Below are 5,608 nucleotides of genomic sequence, written 5' to 3'. Positions count from 1 at the left end.
ACACTGACCTTTGTGTGTGGGAATTCCAAGACGTTATCAGTTCAGGAGATACGAATGGGCTCGATTCCGCTTATAGAATATTTTTCTTATTTTTTTATTTGGACTTTCAAGGTACTCCTTTTTATTGAAATCACATTTTTTACCATGAAATAGATATGCATAGAGAATACAAATGCTAGTTTCGAGATCTGCAAATGTATCTTATAAAAAATGAAAGAAAAAAAGCGTGTATCGCATATCTACTTATGACACTATTGGATAAAAAAAAAGGGGGGGGGGGGTCAATTAAGAGGTACTGCGTAATCATTTGTCAGTTTCATAAGTGGCTTCACTCAGTAGATACATGTTTCTCCTGAACCTACAAGAACCTAGTAAGTTCAAGTAAACATGTGTAGAGTTCGTGTCAAACATCGAAAGACTTGTAGTTACCAAGCTGTGCATTTTAAATCAAGAGAAAAAAATATTTAAGAATTTATATTAGCATTGGTGCTTTGATTCCTTAACTTGTTGCTATTACTGTAGTATTATGCTTTCGTCTAGTAAGGACCACCATTGTTTTATCATCATACTGATACTCATCATCTTTGGTCATAAAATAATAACAATAAACACAATATTAAATATATCATCAATTAAAAAAAATGCATCGTCACAAAAGGTAGTGCTTTTATCACCATGATTTATATTATAATCAGTAATGTAACCATCGTCAATATTATCACCTTGTTTCTATTTCACTATATCTCAGTTGTTACTATTTTAGCAGAACTGCTTTTATGATAACGAGGGTTCAAGTTCGCTCCACATGAATTCACACCAAACTCACACCACCAAAAATCTTCCCAGAGGTCACCATCTGAGAATTAGCTAAAAATACATTAAAGGTGTCACATGAATTATTAAGACAGATCTTTCAGCTGTAAAGACGCACCAAATATTGGAGATTGTTGTCTACTTTTAGGCCTCGCTAATCACTGCGCTAAGAATATAATACATGGACTTTACCCATTATCTGGGATCCCTGTCCTACCATAGGGGGTTGGCTACATTCTGGATTTCCGGAATGCCTCCACGTATTTGAAAGAGTAAATGACCCAGGGTAATGTACGTTTTACACTTCGGCTCCTTGAATATCACCTTGTTATCTCATCTCGTTCATTGTTAAATCACACTGCCAAATATGGATGATCTCCGTAAACTTTTAAACACCTTTAAATGCAGAATCAACAAACTATGGTTCAAGATATCACTTCGCAAGACAAAAACCCAATACAAAAATTTCAAGGCTATAAAATACCATAACCTTCACTCTAGAAACATGAAGCCAACTGGAAGGAGGATATATATGATGGTCACCATTTTCAACTGAAATTCATGAATACAACAAAAAGGTTCGAATATACTCAATTTTCTGCCTTATTTGTAACTGATATTGAGCTGACAGAACAAGGAAATCGTTAGTCCTGCATATGAAAATATATAGATCAGTTCATGTGAAATGGCCCTTCACTAGACCTGTTTTTGCCGTAATCACAATATTATTGTTATCATCATGATTATCATAATCATTATTATTATCATCACCATCATTATGATTATCATTATAATTATAATCATCATTATCATTATCGACTATGAATATTCTTAAATTCACATTGTCGTCATCATTAATAGTAACATATTTCTGAGTTACTGCTGCTGTCCTTATTGACATAGGCGTTATCATTATTATCTTCGTCCTTTTTTTCTCTTTGTTTTTATTAGTATTATCCCAAAATTATCGCAATTATTACATCTGTGTCAATGCTAATAACAGTAGTAAGAATAATGCGATGCACACACACACACACACACACACACACACACACACACACACACACACACACACACACACACACACACACACACAATCACCCCCCCCCCCACACATACACACGCAAATTATACTCTTATACAGTGTGTATGTGTGTGTGTGTGTGTGTGTGTGTGTGTGTGTGTGTGTGTGTGTGTGTGTGTGTGTGTGTGTGTGTGTGTGTGTGTGTGTGTGTGAGAGAGCGAGCGAGCGAGCGAGTGAGCGAGTGAGTGTGAGTGAGTGAGTGAGTATGTGAGTGAGTGAGAGAGAGAGTGAGTGAGAGAATGTATATGTATATGTGTGCACGTGTGTGCGCGCGTACGTGCGTGCGTGCGTGCTTACATGCGTGCGTTGCGTATGCGCATATGCATACATATGTGTACTTGTACGTCTCTGTGTATGTGTATATGTATGAGTATGTGCATCAACATACACACCACACCGCCTGTGAATGTGATGTTATATGTTCCCACCGAGACGAGGCAACATCTGGCAGCGGGAGGACCATAATATTTACATGGTGACGTCACAGGAACTACATTTACGGGTAGACGACATTTTTAAGGAAAAAAAAAAAAAAATATCCAGATTTCAACACTTAACCTTTATTTTCTTCTTCTTGCCTCTTGAGCCTAGAAAGTGCCTCATTTTTTGTCAGTTTTAGGGAACGAATACTTTTTTTTTGTATTGCTTTGTTTGTTCTCTTAGTTCCTTGGAAATACATTACTGAATCTAATTCCCTATGTTATTCGGTGATTATACTGTGTATTTTATAGTAATTTACGTTATTTTAGATATAGTTTAAGTCTCCTAACAGATGACTTTTATCTATAGTCAGAGGAGATAGCAGACGTTATAGAAACATAGAAATTAAGAGGATTTTTCTCGAATGTAAAAAAAAGGTCTTTTATTATATAATAGTTTATTAACTTCTTTCAGTTTAGGTTGATTATCATATTTAAAATGTAATTTAAGTGAAACAATTAGGAGCATTACTTTGATCAAAGTTGAGCAATAGATCAAACAAAATCTATAACCAGTATGTTCCCTGTTTGTCCAAGAATAAGGTTTAATTTTAATGGAGCTTATTAAACTTAATGTAAGTCGATGTTCAGAAAAGATTAGCATGAAGATAGATGAGAAATTAGGCCAAGCCCATAAAGACCACAGGAATCAACACTAATAACCAAAATAAGCAATCGGCAGAAAGTGATAAGATAGCCTGAGTTGCTCATGAATATCCGCTGATCAATCCTTGCTTTTCTTACGTCGATAAAAGCTCAACGATTCTTTGGCTTCGTGCACCAGTAAAGGCAATAAAATTTCCGCTGTATTGATATTGGTAAGATTGAGAGCAGGTCTTTCTGGGTGAGCGAAGTTTGGTGGCGATTCTGTTGCTCTTTTTAATCCCTCTCCTTATTCTTGTTTTATCATTCGTTGTATCGTAATTTCGAGACGATTTTGAGGGTAAATTTTTGAGTCATGAAAGTTTTGTCAGAGAAATAGCAGATAATTTTAATTTTATATTTAATGTAATGATTTTTATATTGTGGTCATATTAACTAAATGTTATCACTTTACATGAAATAATGATTTTGAATTTTTGTGATGGTGTTCCATGTGTATGTGTTCATAATTATTTCTGTTTCCTTTTTTTTTTCATTTTGCTTAAGGAGAATTTTGGGATTAAGGCCCAATGGACAGCAGAAGCAGCTTTTTTTCTGTTGATTGCCATTGATTGCAGTATTTTCAGTGGCACAAATCCGAACCAGCTGATCTTTTTTAGTTTGAATCTTTGGAAAACTTGCATAACCCATTGACAGCCCAGGGGAGCACTGGCATAATGCAGGACTATACCTGATAACTTGGTCCAAAATCAGCCCTAGATTATTAAAAGTATCGTCTTTAGTAGATGAAGCTGTTTTGATGTATGGGTATGTGACTAACAATTCAAAAGAAAAAGAAGAAGAAAAAAAAAAATCTAAATCTAATGGAAATGTAGTTCTCGAGATCCTAATGATAAATGTTTTATTTTAGACTATATTTAACTATGTGTCAGTACAGTAAATATATTAATGTCCATCTCAATGCCAGGTTGTGTGTGTGGCTTCCCAAGCAATAGAATTTAACAAAAGACCAAGGAAGCAGTTATGTGTCCAGACATTCTTTTCTAGGTTGGCCTAAATGGGCACAGCCTACAACGGGGATGGCATGAAGTATAAGCATGCATGTACGTGCGCGTGCACACACACACACACACACACACACACACACACACACACACACACACACACACACACACACACACACACACACACACACACACACACACACACACACACACAATGAAAAGGATATTGGAAATGATCATAATAATAATGTTAATGACAATAATGATAATAATAATAATAATAATAATAATAACAATGATAGTGTTGATAATAATAAGGATGATAATAATGATAATAATAATAATAATAATAATAATAATAATAATAATAATAATAATAATAATAATTATAATAATTATAATAATTATAATAATTATAATAATTATAATAATTATAATAAATATAATAATAATAATAACAATAATAATAATAATAACTATAATTAAGATAATGATAATAATTATGATGATGAAAATAATGATAGTGAATATAATGATAATGATAATTGTCCTCCTCCACCTCCTCCTTATACTACTACCACAACTACTACTACTACTACTACTACTACGACAACAACAACAACTACTACTACTACTACTACTACTACCACTACCACTACCACTACCACTACCACTACTACTACTACTACTACTACTACTACTACTACTACTACTACTACTACTACTACTACTACTACTACTACTGCAACAACAACTTCTACTACAACAACTACTACTATTACTGCTACTACTACTACAACAATGTCTACTACTACTATAATAATAATGATCAAATTGATAATAAGGATAATAATGATCATAAAGATTGTGACAATGATCATGATAATAGGAATGATAATGATAATGATAGCAATGATAGTCATAATGATGTTGATTGTAAAAATTATAATGATGGTGTAGATGATAATAATAATGGTAAAGATAATGGTAATGAAAGCAAATATATTTACAAAAGTTTTGATAATGACAGAACATTAGTAATGAATTTAATAATAATGTTAATGATAGTGACAAAGTTGATGAACATATGCATATTTTAAGATTAACCCAGGGCATGTATGTACATACCATGCCTATGTACATGCCATGCCTACTGTGAGTTTACTTTATTAAATGTTTTTACACTTGTACTAAGTCACCAATGAGCCAATTATGAGTACTGCCTGTCTTGCCTGCTTATTCTTCTCCTTGATATTCTAAAATATTTTGTTTTTTTATTGCTGTTACCAATATCTATAACATTATAGTAATTTTAATGTCTGTAATAAAAATAACATCATCAGTATTCAAGGAAAGGTGAAATCAAGTAAGGTCGCAAGGTCTACTAATTGACTCCTTTCTGGCTAAGTACTTGCAGAGCCATCTATTTGCAGAGACATTTCACACACACACACACAAACACACACACACACACACACACACACACACACACACACACACACACACACACACACACACACACACACACACACACACACACACACACACATACACACACACACACACACACACACACACACACTAGTAATAGTAGTAATAATATGAACGAGAGTATTATTTACATT

General features: G+C 33.7%; 1 protein-coding gene across 7 annotated transcripts in view; it reads left to right on the top strand.

Moving 5' to 3' along the window:
• Nucleotides 1–336: 336 nt before the first annotated feature.
• Nucleotides 337–5,608, top strand: part of LOC125025497 (peroxisomal acyl-coenzyme A oxidase 1-like) — a 15,952-nt gene continuing 10,680 nt past the window's right edge. The window contains exon 1 of one of the 7 annotated variants that reach the window (XM_047613536.1): nt 337–371. The gene's annotated coding sequence lies outside the window, so the exon portion shown is untranslated. Of the gene's footprint in view, nt 372–2,228; nt 2,400–2,479; nt 2,605–2,720; nt 2,744–2,877; nt 3,195–3,837; nt 4,083–5,608 lie in introns of those variants that run through there. The other 6 variants (XM_047613550.1, XM_047613521.1, XM_047613514.1 and 3 more) reach the window with 6 other exon arrangements.

The sequence above is a fragment of the Penaeus chinensis genome, chromosome 1 (assembly GCF_019202785.1).
Source record: "Penaeus chinensis breed Huanghai No. 1 chromosome 1, ASM1920278v2, whole genome shotgun sequence".
Lineage (NCBI taxonomy): Eukaryota > Metazoa > Arthropoda > Malacostraca > Decapoda > Penaeidae > Penaeus > Penaeus chinensis.
This window is presented reverse-complemented; position numbering and strand designations above follow the sequence as displayed.